At 36.7% G+C, this 22167-nt stretch overlaps 1 protein-coding gene across 3 annotated transcripts in view; it reads left to right on the plus strand.

Annotated features, from left to right (window-relative positions):
• Nucleotides 1-22167, plus strand: part of Dd (CTD nuclear envelope phosphatase 1-like protein dullard) — a 124827-nt gene that overhangs the window by 777 nt on the left and 101883 nt on the right. The gene's annotated exons all lie outside the window — the stretch shown is intronic.

Genomic DNA, 22167 nt, shown 5'->3' on the forward strand with positions numbered 1-22167 from the left:
TGTGTGACTAGTCCACTAAAGATTGCTTCCATGATATTTGGGATTTTTTGGATAAAAATTTGTCTTTGAGTTGTATATATTCTATTTTTACAACACTCTTTCACATACCATCTATAATGATAAAAAGCAATCTTTATCAATGAAAGCTTTTGTTGATAAAGGTTGCTCCATTATCATTACTGATATCATTCAGCCTAAACAAGCATCTAATGCTTTAAATAAGAAAACATTCCTTTGGATGAATCATAATTTTATTATGATAACTGTCATTCACATTAAAATTCCATCTTATTTATGAAATATGCATCACACATGGTATCATTAAACATCAGTGATATGATTTTTCACGAAGAAATGCCATGGTAGCAATAGTTCGTCTGTCTTCTTAGTTACATCATCAATCCAACGAAACAGCCTTGTGCATTATGAGAGTTATGATATTCGTGTATAGACTACTTGAAATTTTATTAAGAATTAAAATCACATCAAATTACATGCATCGTGCTTTGGTGGTGCTTTTATGAAATTTTTTCTTCCTTATTTTTTTTTTTGTTTTAAAAAAAGTATTGTTTTTTTGTAAGTAATTAGATTATACAGAAAAATTACTAGGTCAGCTGAAACAACATAGAGCACCTTTAAATGGCCACATTGCATACTGTTTAGCAATTAGAATCACTGTCCATCGAGCTTGGTTAATCTTTTCACTGTGTTTTGTGTGAAAGGGTTCACAGTATGACCAGTACTAATTTAAGTAGTTTAAAAAAATAAATAAAACAAAGCAGATGATCACCAAATCAGAATTACATGGTATTGACACTTTAACTCCATATAAAATTTGAGCCCAAATTGTGAGATTTGATGCTTACTGAATGATTTCTATTAGATTAATGAATAAATGAAGTAGGCCTTGTACACACCACTTTGACAAGACTGCTCTAACAATGTAGACATTTTGAACTCAACTTTTGAGTTTATCAAGTTTTTGAAAAAAGCATCTTCTGTGTCTTGTGAAGCTAGTGGTTACCCTAATACCCTAGGTTAGACTAACAGGGTTGTGTTGATTGCTATGTAATTCTGATTTAGTGATTTGGAATGTCCCATGTATGTCCTTCACATGACATTAAAAGCAGTTGATGTTTCTACTTAACACATTCACTGCCAGCTTGACCTAATACCTTAATGAACTTAATTCAAAAATCATGGGATTGAGTCAGTCTAGGGTGGGGAGGGCAGAGAATTTTGGCTTTCTTCTCACTATGGCTGAATTAGTTAGCTGTTGATGAAGGTTGACAAAAATATCTAGTTTTTCTCTTGGCAAATTGGAAGAAACGTGTTCTTAAAGTCGGGTGGTTTTTCGTCCACACAGATTAAAAATCCCTTCGCATGCATAGGCATCAAATAGCAGAGAATGTGTTAACGTAACTTAAGCACAGTTTTAATATTACATAAACAGCAAAGACTAGATATCCTTTAATAACAGTGTCATATAACATTAGACAGTGAAAAAATTGTCCTCCTTGCACTGAATTGTCTGTTTCTTTGATGATCCGAATAGTGAAGCCACATTTTCATCCTATGGTTGAGAACCATAGATCAGTGGTTCTCAACCTTTTATGCTTCATGTACCCCCTTGAAATGTGTATGTAACTGGCGTACCCCTTGTATAGATAGATAAAACTATAGTTATAGTATAACAATGGAAATAAATCAAAACATATATATATATATATATACATTAAATTTTGTATTCATAAATTACATATATCGATAAACACAAAGAGTGACATAAACAATTTAACAAATCTTATAAAATTATAAACATTTTACTGGGTAATCAGTGAGATGGTTGCACTTATTTATTCTTGCACAGTTCATCAATGGTTGGGGTTATCTGCTAAGGTAGTCACAAGTCATCTTCAACATCCAGCCTGTTCCTATATTTATTTTTTAAAGCAGTTAAAGATGAAAAACCAGTTTCATATAAATAAGTTGTTGTGAAAGGTAACAAATATTTGACTGCAATTCTTCACAAAGTCGGATATTTCTTCTCCACTCCAATCCAAAAACTAATCAATGGCTTTTTTGGAATGAATGCTTTTTAAACTATTGTCACAAGATATCTCAATCAACTCTTCTTTATTGGACAATGGAAGCTTACATTTTTCCAAATCAGATGTGAAGGGGTCTCAAATCCATTCTTGCGTTTCATCAAGGAGTGGAAAATACTGCCTTATAAGAGTTTTAAGAGTGCTTAAGTGAACAATTATTTGTTGTCTGATGTCTTCAAAGTCTGCAATCGTTTGCTAATTTTCTTTAAGAAATGAATCTAATTGCTGAAATTGGTCACGGCTGTTCTTTTTAATTCTGTTTTTCCAGAGAGAAATTTTTTTTTACCATGGCCTCTGTTTCCTTCTCAACATAGAACACATTAATGTTGTCTCCTTGCAATGATAAGTTACAAATATTCACTTTTTCAAAAATATCAGCTAAATACGCTAACTGTAGAAGCCATTCTAAGTCTTGTGGTCTCAAAGAAAGTCGAAACTCGTGGTCCATGAAAAAAAGGTGTACTTCATTGTGGAGTTCAAAAAAACGGCAAAGAACATTTCCTTGTGACAACCAATGTACTTCTGTGTGAAGCAGCAATCTGTTATGCAGGCTACCCATTTCTTCACACATAATTGAAAAAAGTAGACTTCAATGGTCGGGTTTTGATGAAATTAACCATTTGTACACTTTCATCCAGAACTCTTTTCAAATCATCAGGGAGAAATTTAGCTATCAGCACTTCGCGATGAAGACAACGAATGAACTTGCATTCTGGTGCAACTTGTTTTATATGACCTGCTAGTCCTGTGATATAACCACTCATTGCTTTTGCTCCATCAGTACATACAGAAATACAATTTTTCCATTCAAGGTTGTTTTTGGCAAAAAAATGAATCAATCATATTAAAAATATTCTCGCCCATAGTAGAAGTTTTGAGAGGCTTACAAAATAAAATATCTTCAAATATTGCATCCTGAAATTTTTCACACACAAAAACAAGTAATTGAGCTAGCCCAGCTATGTCTGTCAACTCATCCACTTGTATGGCAAACCATGGGCTACATTGAATAGCTAGAATGAGTTGATCCTTAATATTACAAGCCATATCTTTAATTCTCCTGGAAACTGTGTCGTTTGACAAAGGAATGGTTCTGACAAGGTTTGCCTCCTTTTGACAAGATGCTTTAAGTGCACTTTCATTTTCTTCTACACCAGAAAAATGCTTAATTACGGTTTTTCTACTACTTAAGTCTTCCAAAAGATGTTCAAAATAGCTTAAGGGCTTATTTTTTAAATGTTCATGTTTTGTTTCAAAGTGTCACTGTAAAAGAGACAGTTTCATAGAATTTTGTGACAGGACTACAGAGCAAACAATGCGCTGTGGATTTGGTTCTACTAAATTTCCTGTCCATGTAAAGCCAAATTGTAAATATGAATCATGATATTTACATTTTTTTAATTTTTTTATCACTTGATTGTTTAACTTTTCTTCTTTTCTCCAAGTTACTTTTCTTCTTAATTATCTATTTATCCATGTTTAAGGCCCTTTAGAAACACGTTCATTTCACTTCACAGTAAACTGAAGACTAAAAATAACTTTAAGCACAGCAAGTGAAATAAATCACAACAAATACATAGAGCAGTAAGAAGACACATTCACTCATTTAGAATAGATGTTTTGACTGGAAGATCAGCTGTTCGGGTAGGTTCGGCTCTCAGGTAGGGAAGGGGAAGGAGGATTGACAAACGTGTGCAGACATGAACTACAGTGCCACGCCTCGTCACTCAGTTCTCAGAAATTAATCAGTAGCAGTGTTGCCAACTTAGCCACTTTGTTACTAGATCTAGTGAATTTTGAGCTCTCACGTCATACCCCCAAAAGTTTTACTGTGTACCCCCAAGGGGTATGCTTACCCCACATTTAGAACCACTGGCATAGATGGTTCTTCATATTCCGCTTTGGTGGGATATAACCTGATTATGATCTTCTTTCTTGTAAATGTTTATTTGATAATATTATATAAGGGAAGGTAAATACTTTATACAGAAAATGCTTTGGCATAGTTTTACTGTTAGCAATCAGCTGTGCCTTCTTGATCTGCTACAAAGTGTAGGCAGGGTTGGTGACGTGTTCTTTCTTATTGGTGGTGCACACAAAACTCGGATTGGCTAGTTAATTGATTTTTTCTTTCTTTCTACTAAAGAGCAGATGACACATTTCAAAAGCATTAAATTGTATTTATATCTGCCATAGTAGTATAAATATGGGCTGTTAACAGTGTACAATATGTTATTTAATATAGTAATGGTCTTGTAAATAATTAATAAACTTCAATAGTCTATTAAGTAACTGAAACTTACCATTAACATTAAGTTATTTTATTTTTTTAATTAAAATAATAATAGTTATTGTTACTGACAAACTTTTGTTGCTTTAAATAAACAAACAAATATCATTATGCCAGTCACATTGAAGAATGGCACTAACCCGTTCACTAGAGCAGTGTTTTTCAAACTGTGTTCCATGAGATGTGAACAAGTGTTCCACGAAAAATCGTAATTAATAATTTAAAAAATGATAATAAATAAATAAATTTTGCATATTTGTAGCATACACCACTTTTGTATCATTATAATATTTAACATAATTTTTTTTCGGTTATTAATATAACCGAATTAATTAATATATATACTGGCATAGACTAATAATCAAATAGACCGTGGAACACTTTATTTTGGCGGGTTTTGCATAGAGCAGTGTTTCTCAAAGGGTGTGCCGCGTCACATTAGTGTGCCGCAAAATTTTCCAAGTGTGCCGCGAAATTTAGAAATTTCTTCTTCTATGACTACGTAGGTGTGCCGCGAAATTTTTCTTCTTTGGAAAATGTGCCACGAGAGTAAAAAGATTGAGAAACACTGGCATAGAGAAGTATGTGTAGAGGTAATGACCCCTACAAAAAAGTAGCAATGTGGTGATCTAGTATGCCATTCGTATGTGATTTAGCCTGTAGTACACAGATTGAAGGAGAGCAGGAAGCGAACCAATATCATAACTAAACTCACTTCCTTGTATAATTTTTTTTTTTTTTTTTTGATAATTATTAGTATTTCGAAATATTATTATTAAAATGCCAACCGGGCTAGCCGGATAGGTAAAGTGCCTGCCTGGCAACCCAAAGGTTGTGGGTTCGATTCCCGCCTCGGGCTGGATATCACGATGGTGCCGAACCAACCGGTTGGTTGGATATCCCGGCCACGATACACGAAGGAAGCAAGAAAAAACTGGTTTCTTCGTGTATTGAGCACATCATACGAAATAATAATAATGATTAAAATATGTGACCATGGATGTGTGGTTGAAAAAAGGAACTTTAAAACGAGAAGCAGAGTACTTCTAGTAGTGCAACTGTGGTTGATGAAAACAAACACAATATTGCCACACTTCAAGGCGCCTTCGTAGCCAGGTGGGAAGGAGCAGCAGTGCGTAGTGCACGCTGCTTGATTAGACCGGGGTTCAAGCCTGTCACCACCAAATACGGAGGATGCGGAAAGGTCAGGGAATGACCACCGCATATCCCGGAGCAATATGGCCTTAGTTGCTAATGCTCTTAAAAACCAAACAAACAACAACAACAACAACAGCCACACTTCAAAGTGAGGGTGAACAATCGCAGCCTTTTGTTCCCCAAAAATCCGAAGTGAAAAAACAGGAACCAACTAATAAAAGACCAAAACAAAAGTATGACAACAGTTATTTAAACTTCTGCTTTACATGTGTTGGAAATAAAGATGCTCTTGATGAACAGTGTGTCGTATGTAATAAAATATTAGCAAACAGTTCTTTTGCTCCCGTTAAACTTGTGTTTCGTAAGTGTTCCGTGAATAAAAAAGTTTGGGAAACACTGCACTAGAGAATCTTATGCATAGTCTCGTGATTTATGCAAAATAATCACCTTGGTTAATAATACAGGTTATATATGACATAAAACTTTGTCATTACCTTATAAATGCTTTAACAATTTCTTGTGACTAAAATGATCTTCTGTGACAGTGATATTGCAAAGAGAGCTGTCACTGAAGGAGTGGTTAGAAAATACCACAAAACATTCGATTCCGTTATGTACTTATTTCCAATTTGGAAATAAACACAATAAGCCCAACATAGGTTTTGAGTGCTTTATTACCTTCAAACAATGTGGTGTTCTATCAATGATATATCAGAAATTTGCAAGTAGAGAGGAGGAGATTGTTATCCCTCTTTATAAGACAATGGTATAACCACACTTGGAATATTATATCTGGGTCTGGAGGCCACAACTTAAGAAAGATATAGAACTTCTTCAGAAGGTGTAAAGGCGAGCATGTAGATTGGGGAAGAGCACTATGCATTATCCTTTGAGGAGCCATTTAAAAAATGTGGTCTGCAGAGCTTAGCAACTTGGATACCTTAGGTCTGGACTTGAAGCAAGTGTATAAGTAAAATGAATGAAGGAGGAATATTCTCACTGGTGAGTGAGACGAGAACCAAAGGGCACAAGTATAAAGTTTTAGAAAGTAACAGTAGGCTAGATCTTATGAAGTTTATATCTTTGGGCAGCATTGTGTTGAACATTGGAATAAGTTGCCTGCAAAGGTGGATGAGACAGAATTCAGCACAATTCAAGGAAGAATTGTACGTATATGCGATTTTTGCTCCTGGAAAAAATTTTGAGTTTTTGTGTAGGGGGGGATTAGATGCAGAAGTTTGTTTCCTTTCATCTTTATGCTATTTTAATACTAATGCTTCTAGAATATAAGAAACTAATGAGCATGCTGTAGAAGTGTATATAATTTTAAAAAATAATCAAATTTCACATACTTTTCTTGTTTCACTCTGATTGTGTTCTTTGTTCTGCACTTTGAGTGTTTTATGTACTAAATTACATTAATTTGGTGTTTCAATTTCACCGATGAATGAAGTGTATAAAGATATTCAAAAACATCTGTTTATTTATTGTGTGGTAATTAAAGTTAATTTAGAATGTACTCTGTAATCTTAAGCTTCTTTTATCTTACATATGTCACCTAATGCACAGAATGAAAAAGTTGCTAATGTTGGTTATTTTTTCTCAACCACACTTACTAGATGTTCTAATTTTTCAATATCTATGATTTTTTTTTCTAATGCCCACATTTTCTGTCAATCAAAGTTTGTAAATTTTAGTAGTTAAATCTCTTCAGAACTATGTAATAGCAGTGGCTATTACTTCAGATTGTTTCAGATTCAAGTAGTCCATAATTCAACAGTTGAATTATGGACTACTTCATTCAATATTTGTTTATGAATTCCCAAATTTTTGATTTCACACTGCAGAACTTTTTTCATAGTCTCATAAATCCTTCACCTTTTCAATGACTGTAGTCAGAAAACCAATTTTTTTAGGGTGTCAGAGATGTTGCTGGTAAGATAATAGAATTGAACAATAATTGAAAGTATTGATGAGGTTTTTTTGTCATTTTCAGGATTGGTAAACTAAAACTAAGTATAAAACAAACAAATGAAAACATTATGAGTGAATTAGTGATTTTTTTTTTTTTTTTTTTTGTCATTTTGTATTTGTCAGCTGTTTGGTGGGGGGGGGCTGTGAATACTACAGTTTCTCCATTTATATTTATTGACTGACTTTGCCAGCCTGGAAATGATGCATCTATATAAATTGTTATATGTATTAATTGTCAAAATATTGTGTGTTTTTCACTTCTAGAAACAGAAATGTGTACCAGAAAGAATCCAACAACAAAATGAGTACTAGATTTTTTGGAAGAAATTTACAAATTATAGGGTCAAAGGAAGTTGGAATACTTGGACTGGAATTTACATTAAGTGCTGGTTGTAGTGATTGTGCTTGCAAACTGCATTTTGATTCTAATAAATGGCAATTCTAATAAGCAAAAATCAATGACTATTATCCACAGGCTGTCAAAATAAAAATATAAAGCACAAATTTACACTTTATTACTTTATTAGAAGTTTATTTCCAATTAACTGATACATGAAAATCGAAAGAATATTATCCGCAGGTTAGCAAAATAAAAATAAATTTTTACTTACGTATATAGCTTAATTAATATACATATACCTTAAGCCATAATTATAAGAGCTTCTTTGGATTCAGGGGAGGTGCCCATGGACTGGAGATGTGCGAATGCGACCCCAATTCATAAAGGTGGATCAAAGGGCGACAAGTAATTATAGACCTGTTAGTTTAACTTCTGTTCCAGGAAAATTAATGGAGGCACTGGTTAAAGAAGCACTGCAGGATCATCTAGACAAGACTTCAGTTATAGCTCGGACACATCATGGTTTTGTTAACGGAAAGCCTTGCCTGACCAATTTGATTGGATACTATGATGTAGTCACAAAGGAACTGGGTGCAGGGAATAACTACTTTGATATCATATATTTGGATCTTAGAAAGGCTTTTGATACTGTTGCACATGGAAGACTGCTGAACAAATTGGAGCAGTGTGGCATTGGAGGCAAATTGCTGCTATGGATAAAGGGATGGTTGAGTGGGAAACGACAGAGTGGTAATCAATGGACACTGCTCATCGTGGACTAATGTTATTAGTGGAGTCCCTCAGGGTTCAGTGTTGGGTCCATTGTTGTTTTCTGTATTTATAAATGATATTGATGATGGTATATCAAGCTTAATGTCCAAGTTTGCAGACGATATGAAGGTTGGCAGGTTTGTTAAGGACACTAATGACAGTACACTGCTGCAACAGGATCTAGAAAAGTTGAGCAGATGGGCTGAGAGGTGGCAAATGAAGTTTAACATTGACAAATGTAAAGTACTCCATATGAGAAGCGGTAACCCCAGAGTAACGTATCAACTCTGTTGTACTACACTGACAGTGGTAGAGAATGAAAAGGACTTGGGGGTAATTATGCAGGCAGATATGAAGTTTTCTGAGCAGTGCAGATGGTCTGCAAGAGTAGCTCATGGTGTCTTGTTAATGATATACAGGAATTTTTCTAGCAGGGATAAGGAGGTGATTATCCCCTTGTATAAGGCAATGGTCAGGCCACACCTTGAGTACTGTATACAGGTCTGGAGGCCTCATTTTAAGAAGGATGTAGAGCTGTTGGAACAAGTACAGAGAAGGGCAACGAGATTAGTGAATGGAACCAAGGGTTGCTCTTACAAAGAAAGGCTTAAGTTTTGCAAATTACAGTGTCTGGAGACTAGGCACCTGCGAGGTGATCTGATTGAGATGTATAACGCCTTGAATGGTTTGAGCATGCTCAATGCTGATGGGATTCTTTCTCTTGCTGAGAATAATCACCTGAGAGGGCATAAATTCAAATTGAGGAAAGACAGATGTAGGATAGATGTGTGGAAGTTTGCCTTTAGCCAACAGGTAGTTGGTTGGTGGAACAGACTTCCATCTTTTGCTGTGATAGCCTAAATAAATTTAAGGGTGAGCTGGACAGGTATTTGGAATGAACGGAGGGGTGAAATGGGAGTGTTTTTTTTTTTTGTTTGTTTGTTTTTATTTTTTTTTGGCATGCTGCATAAGCTTGCATTCTTGCATCATATGCCTCTACTAATGCTAATATTAATTAAACATAACACTTTTCAATATGATTATAATTTAAAATAGTCACTTAATTTAAATTGCTTTAAAAATATTGTATAACTGTCTATATCAGGGATTCTCAACGGGAGCAATATCGCCCCCATTGAGAATCTTGGTTTTGGTGGGGGGGAATCATTGGCATTGCAATGGTTTGTGGCCCTCCAAAGTTCATCCCTACCCAGCGACATCTTATTCCTTAATATTTGATTTCTCTCATTGAGTTTTCTCTTCCCCTGAGACAACTGATTTTTAACATATAGGTATATTATATTAGGAATGAATGAGAAACTTTGATAAAAGGAAGATAGTGGGCATGATTAATTCAACCATCTTTGCTTTTCATACCTAAATGCTTTCAGAGGTAATGTCTCCACATTCCTTGGCATTTGCCTTTCCAGCAGCTGCAACCTTGGCTGTGGCTGGTGGGTGTGATTTTTTTTATTTATTCTTTTGTTTCCTTAGTCAATATATGAAGCATGGATGGAAAGAGGAAATGTTTCAGTCTGTTGTTTCTGCTTTTTAGGCAACAATTAGTATTGATTTGTTGTTTTCTTGTGGAATGTATTTATTTTTGGTCCACGGTGCTTTTGTGAGTGACATTGGGTATGAAATTTAAATAAAAATAGCTTATATATTTTATTATTTAATTCTTTGTAGTTATTCAACCCATCATTAACCATGTCAAGTTCTGAAAAGAAAAAGCGTCGACAGTATCTGGATGAATATCTAGTTTATGGTTTTATTGAAAGCCCATTCAATTCAAGACAGTCTATGTGTAATAGTTCTTTTTCAAATGAGGCTATGAAACCATCAAGACTTTTAGATCACTTAAAAAGAAAGCATCCTGATAAAAGTTGGTAAACATATTGAATATTTAAAAAGTTTAAAACAGAATTTTGAGCAACATAACACTGTTACTTCCTTATTTAAGAAGAAACACAAACAAATGACGATGAAATGATTGTCTTATATAATTGCAGAGGCTGTTATACGACCCACATTAGAGACTGTAATTTCAACAGTGATGCATCAAAATCCTTCCAGTATTTTAAAAGCATTGCCATTGAGCAACAATTCAATTCAAAGACTAATGAGATGTCAGTTAACATTGAAGAGCAGCTAATTGACAAACTAAAAACGAGAAAATTTTCTGTTCAGATTGATGAATCCACAGTTACTGAAAATAAGGCCCTTTTAATGGTATACGTTTGTTATTTTGACGATGATTGTAAATTGCAAGAAGAGATGTTTGTAAAATCTATAGAAACTGACTGTACTGGAACATCCATTTTTGCTGCTATAAAAACATGGTTTGATGAAAAACAAATACCATTGGAAAATTTGGTATCCTGTGCCATTGATGGTGCTACCTCCATGGTTGGAAGACAAAAGGTTTTATAGCTCACCTAATGGAGGTATGTCCCGAAGTTCTTGCAATACACTGCATTGTGCACCGACATCATCTGGTTGCAAAAAATATTAGTCCAGTTCTTTATCAATCTCTCAGTATTGTTATTAAAACCATCAATAAAATAAAGTTTCATAGCAAATATGATGGCCTTTTCAGAAAATTGTGTTGTTAATGAAGAACAGTATGGGCGGCTTCATTTACATACAGTCTGGTGAGTATGGGCATATGGACTTAGTACACCCAGGGTCCTGAGCCGTATATCATCATTATTCTCTTTCTTGGTGATTCCCTTCTACTTCTGACTCTCTCTCTCACACACACACACACACACCCCGACCGGGCTAGCCGGGTGGGTAAAGTGCCTGCCTGGCAACCCAAAGGTCGTGGGTTTGAATCCCGCCTTGAGCTTGGATCAGAGTAAATGCAAAAACTTTGGGAGGTGCATTATGGCCACAGAAGCTGATGCGCCAACAACTAACAAAAAAAACACACACACACACACACAGGGTAACTAAAATTTTTTTTGGCTGGTGCAGCAAAAGCCTCAGGTTTCCTTGCACCATATGGCTAATAATAATAATGAAGGAAGCTGTCTGACAAGATTTGTAAACCTTTTTGATACAATAATTAGTTTTTTAGAAAGTGAAGGAGACAGATTTAGCTATGTTAATGTTATTTGGTTTTTAGGAGCATTAGCAGCTAAGGCCATATTGCTCCGGGATATGCAGTGGTCTTTCCGTATCCTCCGTATTTGGTGGTGATGGGCTCGAACCCCGGTCTAATCAAGAAGCGTGTGCTACGCACTGCTGCTCCTTCCCACCTGGCTATGGAGGCGCCCACAGATTTAGCAAAGGAGATCAGAAAACACAAAAACAACATATACTATATGTCTTGGATTTTTCAAAAACTTAATGAAGCATCACTTCATTTCAAGGAAATTAATTACAGTGATGACTGCAAATGCATATTAAAAGCCTTCACTAAAAAACTTGAAATAGTTGGAAGCAATTTAATGAGAAAACAATTTCATGGTATGCAAGAGTTAGCTGAAATCAATGAATCTCTCACTGAGAATGATCTTAAGAATTATTCAGATCATTTGTGTTCTTTAAAAGGTGAAATGAAAAATAGATTTTCAGATTTATTTTCTTTTGAAGTGAAGCCATGTATGTTAGATCCAGTTGGATGCGATACCGGTCTGCTAGTTAAGAAATTCAAGAACTCATTGAATTAAAATGTAACGAAGAAGGCAAAGATAAATTCGAAAAAGGTGGAATGGCTGAGTTGTGGGGAACAAAAACAACTAAACTTCTTTATCCAATAATGTGGTCTGAAATGGCCAAAGTACTTTCTTGTTTTCCAATGTCTTATATGGTTGAAAGTGGTTTTAGTTCAGTAAGTAAAATATTAACAAAGGAAAGAAACAGAATTCATCTATGTTTAAGAGGAGACATTAGAATTAAATTTACTTGACATCATACCGAACATTGAACTTCTAGCCAAGAAGCATCAGGCTCAGGGATCCCATTGAATAAAGAGCAAGTATAAAGTATTTTCTTGTTTAAAGTTTCATGAGGAGTAATTAGGATTTAGCCCCCTAAAGGGCTAAAAAAGCCCTTTAGGGGGCACTAATTAATAAAAGGTTGAGAAACTCTGGTCTATATTAGTGATCACTTGCACAAGTTTCTTCCCAGGATGGCTGTAGCTTCGCGAGTTTGCCGTTTTGTAACTGCAATTCATTCAGGTTCATTTTCCTCTTCCTCCTTAGTGAAATTATCAGTAACAGACTAGGCAATTTATTCATCTGTTAAAGATGTAGTAATTTGTAGATCACTGTCTGTGTCCACCCAATCATTAAACTCCTGTTCACCTATGTCTTCAGGCTTTCAACGTGATCGGTATTGGGACTTAGTTGACCATCATGAATAATTAATCCACGATTTTTGAAATAGTTGCTAATGCAGGTTTCGGAAACTTCATTCCAGGCACTCACTCATTGTCATATGAAGTGCATCTAGAACATATCTGCTTTGCGATATCAGATGATGGTCCCAAATCATCATCTATAGACTGGATGATTCTTTGCCTAATATCCCATCTATAAAAGTTCTTAAAGGTTTTTATTATTCCATGGTTGTGAGGTTGAATCAGTGATGTGGTATTCCAAGGTAGAAAAACTAATTCAATGTTTTTGAAAGTCAACTTTGGATGAACTGGGCAGTTGTTTGAAACAAAGGCAATTTTTTGTTTTTCTTATCCAGTTGCAAATTCCATTTACAAAGATAACCTGCAAATAAAGAAGCTATCATCCAGGCGTTGGCGTTATTGGCTTATTCAACAGACAGCTCTTTTACTCCTTTAAAACATCTAGGCAATTTACTCTTGCCTATAACTAACGGTTTCATCTCAGTTGTTTCTATTATTTTGCATGTTAAAGGAACTGTAATCCTATCTTTGATCTCCTTTCCTACAGACGCAGAGGAATTTTTAAAATTATGCAATGGTCTGGGGTAGTCCTGCAGTACAATTCTGCTTCATCTGTATGAAAAATGTCTTAGGATTATATGTGCTTAACACAGTTTGTCAAGAGGTTTTCAATTGTCAGCTGCAGAACCATTGGAATCCTGTTTTTCTCCGTGAAGTTTTTTGTAAACAATTTTCCTTTCATGTCATCCATCCATCCATCGCCTTAAACTCTTCATCTAGTTTTTCAGCAAAATCATTAGTTTTTTGAAGAAGACTGCTATGATTGATTGGTGCATTAAATGAGCTTGCCTGTTTGCCATTTCCCTTCATGCTTCCTTTTTCTGGTTTCACTAATCACATTAGTGTTTAATGTGTGGCATGATTTTAATAATTTTGATAAAGATGACTGAGGCACTTCTAATTTTACTGCTGCTTCCCTTTGAGACATATTGCTTAAGTTTAATTTGTTGTATGTTTCTGTAATTTGTAACTTATCTTATACACTCAGATTCACTCTTTCCGTTCACTGGCATTTTTTTGGGTAGCAAAATTTAATACACAGTAAAAAAGATAAATGTCAATCAATAACAAAGCACATGGCATGCACATCTTGGAACTAACACGATATGCACAAGTGAGATACAGAGTAAAAGGTTTACGAAGTTTAGATATAGGAATGAAAAGCAGATTTCAGTGAAAGGGAAACATATTTCACCATAATAACGTAAAAACATGGAATTCCAGTTATTGGTATTATTGCAAATGCAATAAGATCGAGTTTACTACCCGTTTATAACAGATTGTACAACCAAAAAAAGCCCAATAAATCGAAAACTGCAAATTGTTTTTATTGTTTTATGGTTGTAACCTCTAGAAATGTGACCTTCAGATACGTGCTTTAGAAAAATATCACAGAGGCATTCAAAATTGATTCTTATAACTGAAAATGTGATGCTAATAATTTTATTGATTTGAATCGGTTCTTTGAAATTTGATTCTATAAAGCGGCTGATTTTAATAACCAGTGATTACTATAACCGGTGCTTACTGTGTTTATTTTTATTAGGGAGCCCCCATATGCTTAATATCAGATATGAATACCAGATATTTATGCTATTATTTTGAGATATAATGGTTATAGATCTCAAAATGATGCCTTGTTCAGCTAGAGTTTGGTGATCTGTGGTAATTTATTTTTGAAATTAGATTATGGAACATGTGAACTGAATGTGATGTTAATTCTCTTGGCATGAAGAATAAGGAATACAAATTATAATACATAATTAAAAAGCAATATAATTATCATTGATGAATTCAGAAATAGTTACATGTCTCCATCCTCAGGATGATGGAGGATATTCAGTGTTGCCACCTGCCTTTATGTTAACTCAATTAGAGTGGCATCACAACTCTGCCTCAGAACATGTGACACAGAACACCAAGAATTCAAAATAGACAAAGTATATTTCTAGTGACATGGAAAATCACTGTTAGAAGGAGAGGAGCAAAAGTAGCACAATTCCATCCAGTCTTGATCACAAGATAGCCTCCCTCATGTCAAAAAGAGCCCTGTCCGCTTCAGGAAAGCAACAAAAATTTTTAATATTATTTTAGCATTTGTTTTTTAAAGTATGGACCTAATATCTTTTTTCATTCATGGATTTTGGTTGGTGATTTGATATATTTTGGGGTCAGGTTTGGGATTCTTAGGCCTTTGATTCCGGATGCATTGGATTATTGTTTTTTTTTTTTTTTTTTTTTTTCCTTTGAGTGTGAAGAATTCATTCAAATTATTTTATACTCATTTGAAAAACGGAGAGAGCTATCCGAAGTATTCTAAAAGGCATTATAGAGCTAATTTCTATTATTCATTGTAAATTGATATATAATGTAGAACTTACTGAGCCTTTCAGCTCTGACATTTATTAGTTAAGCTAATGAAATTGAAATTCTACTTAAAGAAAAGTAAATAAATAAAATAAAAAAATGCATTACAAAGTAATTAAAAGCATTTAAAATATATATATATTTTTTTCTTATCCTTAAGTTTGGTTACCTAATTGACCAAAAAATAGTTTAATAGCTACTATTAAACTATTTTTGACTATATGAATTATATCAATAATATCATTATCATTATTAGCCATATGGCGCAAAGACGCCTGAGGCTTTTGCTGCACCAGGCAAAAAAAAAAATTATTTCTGAGTTACCCTCAGAGAGAGAGAGAGAGAGAGAGAGAGAGAGAGAAGGAAATCACCAAGAAAAAGAAGAATGATGAGATCCAGCTCAGGACCCTGGGTGTGCCAAGCCCATACTCACCAGATGTGAGCCCCTGGGTTTATATTGATATAATTCATATATTAAACTATATATGAATTATATCAATCAATAAATCTGCCATAAGCTAATGGGACACCTACAATAATCAACCTATGAACTAATTAGTAGTATTAGTAAGGCCAAATGATGCAAGGAAATGGGCTTTTTCTTCATCAGCCAAAAAAAAAAAAAAAAAAAAAAACAGTAATAATAATGAAATAATAATAAAAAAAAATAGAATATTAATACTATTTCCATATTTAGCCACACTCATTGCCTCTGCCATGTTGGGCAGTAACTTACTCCAGTGTGCTTTTTTTTTTTTTTTTGTGCTTTTTACAGCCCGGTCAGATCTTCCCTGAGATGCCTGGTTGTCAAACTTTCCAACAAACCATACCTTCCAAGCCATTCTTAATATGTGCATTGATTTGTTCTTTTTACAAATCTGGTTGCCCTTCTTTGAACTCTCTCCAATACTGCTGCTGTCTTTTTCTACACAAGTTCTATTTTGTAAGCCTTAGAAATGTCAAGAACAACTGCTTGAGTTTAACTAGACTTTTCCATCGAATTTATCCAAAGATCAGTAACATAAGCCAGTACATCACAAGTAGTTTGGCACTGACAAAAATCCATATTGGCAATAGTTAATCAAAATGGAAGGTTTTTGAGATTGTTTGAGTTGGAAGTTGATGGATTTCTCCATTACTTTGGAAAGAGTAGAGGTAAGTGTAATGAGGCGATAATTGGAACAAAGGGATTTGTCGTCCATTTCAGGAACTGGCTGGATATGAGCAAATTTCTAGGCAAAAGAAAAATTGCTAGTGTAATAAGACAGTAAAAAGGTGACACAAAACAGGAGCAAGCACAGGCTTTGAGAACAAGTGGAGAAATGCCGTTGTGACATAGTTTCCTTGTCATCAAGATTATTTAGACTTCATATCCTTCCGTTGGAAGACCATGGGAAGCATCGAGTGGAGTGTGTTTGTTATGGTAGGAATTGATTTACCACGATCATTAATGTAAGAGCTACAAGAAAAGTAGAATGTGAATGTCAGCTTTATCGTTTAGGCAAAGATGCTTACAAACCATCAGAATATAACAGAAGTGAAAGTATAGATGGACAGAAGTTGTGGCCTGTAGCTTTGGCCAGAGAGCTTGACTACTATTTAGACCCTCTTGATGTGGATACCTGTATGTGGTGAGGGGACCTCCTAGCAATGCTGCTGGTCCTCCAGATTAGCATCACTGGGATTCAGCACCCACAGCCTAGGTTCCAGGCTAACATCATAGGAATCCGGTGTTTGCCATGCACTGCGACCTGTGGAAACTTGGAAAAAGGGTATTCCAATGCATACCACTTTGGCCCCTGTTTCAACAAGACGGGTGGTCCTAGAAGGCTTGGCCAGGATCAATCGGCTAGTGAGTTCTCCTGCAAGGGTCAACCGTGCCAATGCCATGCCTCTACCTTCATGGTCCAAGGGACAAGATTTGGGCCAGCAGTGGTGCAGGTATAGTGTCTGGGTAGCCCTGGTGTCCCACTTTCAAGCATATTTATTGCTTGCTGGTAATGGCGTCACATTTGAGCTCCACGGTAGGTGGGGAGCCTGGGCACTGAACAAAATAAAAGAAAACTATGAATCCTGTTAATGTTATTTCTTCAGTGGCCTCAACATGGTCACTATCAAAAAATAAAAACCATGAAATAGAAACTGTCGACGCAGCAAAGAGACCCTGAACAGAGTGCTGTCTGGTCCCATTCCAAGATTCTTAATAATGCACTCAAAAACTGAGAAACCTATTGGGAAAATTTCGCCCTTTTTTGTACAGAAGGATTTAGAGAGGTTAGTAGGTTCCTCAAAATCAGTTAAGAGGCTTCGTTATGGGGAACTCTTAATTGAAACAAAAAGCTACATGCACTCTGAGCAGCTACTCCAAGCAACATCAATTGGAGGAATATCAGTTACCATGACCACACAGAACACTGACTTCATCGAAATATGTCATTTCACAGTGGGACCTCCTTGATGTTACAGAGGAGGAAATCTGCTCTGAAGCCACTGGGAGTAATAGCTGTTAAGAGAATTTCTGCACCTGGGGATGGGAAGTTAGTACCAACCAGAAATGTGATCCTTAAGTTTAGTACTTCAACATCTCCTAATTCGATAACAGTTGGGTACTTAAATTGCAAATTACATTCCAAACCCACTATGAAGTTTCAAATGCCATAAATATGGGCATTCACAGATGGCCTGCCATGGAGCACCTGCCTGTACTTGGTGTGGTACAAAGACACATGAAAGCAATGTGTGTACAGCCACCTAACCTACTTGTGTCAACTGTGAAGGTGAGGACCCTGAGGGCATACCAATGGTGGAAACGAGAAAAGCAAATACAGTGACACAAGGCAGAGCTGAATATTCCACATGAAGAGGCAAGAAAACTGGTAATGCCAATAAGTAGCAATAAGCCCACATACACTCAGAAGGCTGCAGGGAAGCAATCTGTTGGAACTCAAACAGATATGACAATTCCACCAAAATAATCATTGCACGCTACTATTGAACATTCTAATAAGTAGAAATAGCCAGTACAAAATAATTAATCAGCTGCCACTCCCATATCAATACCAAAAAGCTTGACTTCCTGCCCACAACAAATGAAAAAATGGAGATAGAAGTGTAGGAAACAAATAAAGACCCTGTTTGGAACTTTTTGCGGAAGAAAATGGAAACTTGCATACTTCCCCATAAAGAATAAATTCAAGACTGAGAAAGCAAAGCCCTCGGCCTCTCAGATGGACCTAGCAAATCTACATAATGTCCACATTCAAATTTCTGCAGCAGAACTGCCATGGTTTCTGTCGAAATAGTGAAGACATCAAGGCCCTCCTGCATAAGTAAGAGCCAATGTGCTTCTGCTTACAGGAGATATATTTAAAGGCAGATGAGGACCCTTACTCACATAACTGTTTGATTATTCACAAAGGCGAAGCTGCAGACGAACCTGCCCACGGAGGATTTGCCATTCTTGTGGGTAAGCAATGCCACTCACCACCAGCTTAGAGGTGGTGGTAGCAGTTCATCTTACAGTAGGGTTCCTCTTAACTGTTTTTGCTCCATCTATTTGCCACCTGGAACAACATCCCCAAGCAGACCTTGAACTTATTAAGCAATTGCCACCCCATTTTCCATTACTAGGGGATTTCAATGGACATAATACTCTGTAGTGTTGACATCAATGGAAGGGGTTGATCTATTGAGCGTATGCTCGAAAACAATGACCTTGCCTTTCTAAATGTGGGTTCTAACACCTTCCACATGGCTTACCTGTACATTTATTGCGATTGATCTTTCGACATGCTCCCTTCTCTCCTCCCTATGTATACATGGGAGGTTGACGACAACCTTTATGGTAGTGATCACATCACCATTATATTCATCCTTTGTAAAGGGAGTCCATGCCACATGTCTAGGATACCACCATGGAAGATCGATCACACTGACTGGAATGCCTTCGAACATCTGGTATCATTTAATACTACTGCAATCAGCAAGGAGGGAGCCGGTTAATGACGGAATAAAGCACATCACAGAAAGTATTCTTTGGGCAGTGGCAAATGCAGTGAATGAATGTAATCACTACTAGTCACAAATACAGTGGTGGAATGCAGAATGCACAGTATTGGGTATGTTGAGGGTCTAAACAGCTCCTGGGATTTCTCCCATCTCTGCATATGTTCTCTGTATCAAGTGACAGTGCCCTGTCAATGCCAGAGGTTTCACAGTGTGTGGGTCATGTAGAATGTAGTATGTTGTGCCCATTGTTCATCTGGCCTGTGAGCTGCTGGGCCCCTAGTGTGGCCCAACATTACCATACCCAGCAACTGGAACGCCGGCCGGGTGTACCAATAAGACTAATTATATTCTGGCAGGTCCTGCCACCTACTTTCCTGAGATTTCAGTGGCTAGGACTGAAAAAAAAATTTTTTTTTTTGCAGTTTGCTTAATAATACTATTTGTTTAAACATTGAGTAGGGTTTTCGCTGAATGAGTTTCTCTAGAGGTCTAATAGTTTGGGCAGTAATTTTGGTGTATTAGATTTGGACCTGTGGGGTAATATGCTGTGTAGGAAAAGTTTTGGGAGGGGAGGCAGAAGACTGGGGGTAGAAGTAGAAGAAAGGGACTGATAGGGAAGGTAGTCCCTCGTTTTTCAATGGGCATGCCCATGCTACACCAGAAGGAAAAGTGGGGGTGGTGGGATATAGTGAGTGTCGCCCCCTCCCCCTGCCTGGGAAAGGGGAAAAAGCAGGCTGGAACAGATGTCCAGTCCTGTTTACCAGATGGCCTTCCTCGGCTTTCAAGGGAACTGTCCAAGGTTCAGAGGATGTCCGTTCCAGTTCTTGTATTTAGGTAGTCCTTTCAAGAGTCACCACACTACGGAGCACTCAGTGGTGCATGGGGATAGAGACAGTTTGTCATTGCAGTTTTCTCGTTTTGCCTAGCCCGGTTTTCTGGTTGTTGTCTTGTCTGGTTTCACCTTGTGAGGGTTGGCGAGAATGTAGGCATTTTGTTGCATTGCATGTTCTGTATCACCATTTTTATATCACTTTGTGTAAGGCGATGAGCGTTTTTCGCCTGGTAAAGAGCTGCTGAACAAAGTTTGTTAGTGCTCCATATTCTTCACTCGAGTCCAGCAAATGTGATTCCATATTTTTTGGGAAGTACTTTATTGTTGTCATTAACCTATATTGCACGTCCTCATAGTTTGGGCAGTTATACATGACGTGTTCAACTCTCCGTTTCACCACACACGCATCTTGGGTCTTCTTCTAATTCCAGCTGTGCCAGCTTTTCTTTGAAGATGCTATGGCCTGTCAGTACATATGATGTGTGGAGTCCTGGTTTGAACCAAGTGGGTGTTTTTGGGAATATTTTCCCCAGATCCAGGATGAATTTTTTGGTGATACAGCCTTTGGTGGTTTCAGTCCAATGACTTTGCCAGATCCGGTTGAAGTGGTTCTGAAGCCTGTTCTTTTCCTCTTTGCATGGCGTGCTGTTGTTAACTGTAATCTAGGAAGGTGCAGGGGAGTCCCTTCACTATATGGTATTTGATTCCACTGTTTGCAATTTCCAATTCTAAGGGAAGGACCCCTGCCAGGACCTGCAGGGTGTTAGTGCTTGTGGTGCTAAGGCTTCTGTGATAGTGAGCAACACAGTTCTTTGGATTGCATCCAGGGTCCTCAACAAGAAAGGCCCAAAACAAGGCCTGGGAGTTATTTCATTGTTATCTCACCACAGATAACCTAATAGCCTTCAAATGTGCATGCACCAGAGCACATTACGTTGGATGTCAGAGTCAGAGGGAATCTTGGATCTGCTTCACTTCTTCCATCCCCCAAACAGCATCACATAAGCTTATCTGAGATAAAGTCTGGAAAATGAACGGTAGATACACATTGTACACTACATTGATCCAAGAACATAATGGATATGCAAATGCTCTAGAGGAGATATTTGCTAAAGTGTCTGCTGAAACATCTCCCCCAACCACCCAAGTTTTTGGCCTTCAAACTGAAACTGAAAGCTAGCATTTGAAGCTGTCTTCAAACAGCTGTGAGGCATACAATCAACCTTTTACAGAACTGGAATTAATTGAAAATGGCACTGTCTCAATCCCAGGCAAGACATAATGAATGTCATCTGGCCGTTGGGCCAGATGACATCCATTATTCTGGCCATTGGGCCAGATGACCCATTATGAGATGATTATAAACACCTTTCATCTGAATCTATGGATCAGCTGCTCTGTCTGTACAACAGGATCTTCCCAGACTGCTGGCATAAGGCAATCGTGCTTGCCTTTCCCAAGCCAAGGAAGGATCCAAACATTCTGAACAATTAACACCCAATTTCTCTGACAAGCTGCTTGTACACAATCCTGGAAAGGATGGTCAGTGCCTGCCTTATATGGTATATAGAAGAAAATGGCCTCCTTTCTAGAATACAATGTGACTTCCCAAAAAACAGGTCAATAGTCGGCCATTTAATAAGATTGGAAACATCTATTCGAGATGCTTTCCTCAAGCGTGAACACCTGATGTCGATTTTCTTTGATATGGAAAAAGTGTGTGACATGGTTTGAAAATTTAGAATTTTAAAAGATATCTATAATGTTGGTCTTAGAGGTCATATAGCCCTTTTTATTAAAATTTTTTTGTTGAACCGCACATTTCCAAGATTTTGTGATGTCTGCTCTCTCTCAACCTTTCTTCAAGAGGAAGGCATTCCCCAAGGGCCA

Source organism: Mastigoproctus giganteus, chromosome 4, assembly GCF_048544385.1.
Source record: "Mastigoproctus giganteus isolate SK-2022 chromosome 4, ASM4854438v1, whole genome shotgun sequence".
Taxonomy (NCBI): Eukaryota; Metazoa; Arthropoda; class Arachnida; order Uropygi; family Thelyphonidae; genus Mastigoproctus; species Mastigoproctus giganteus.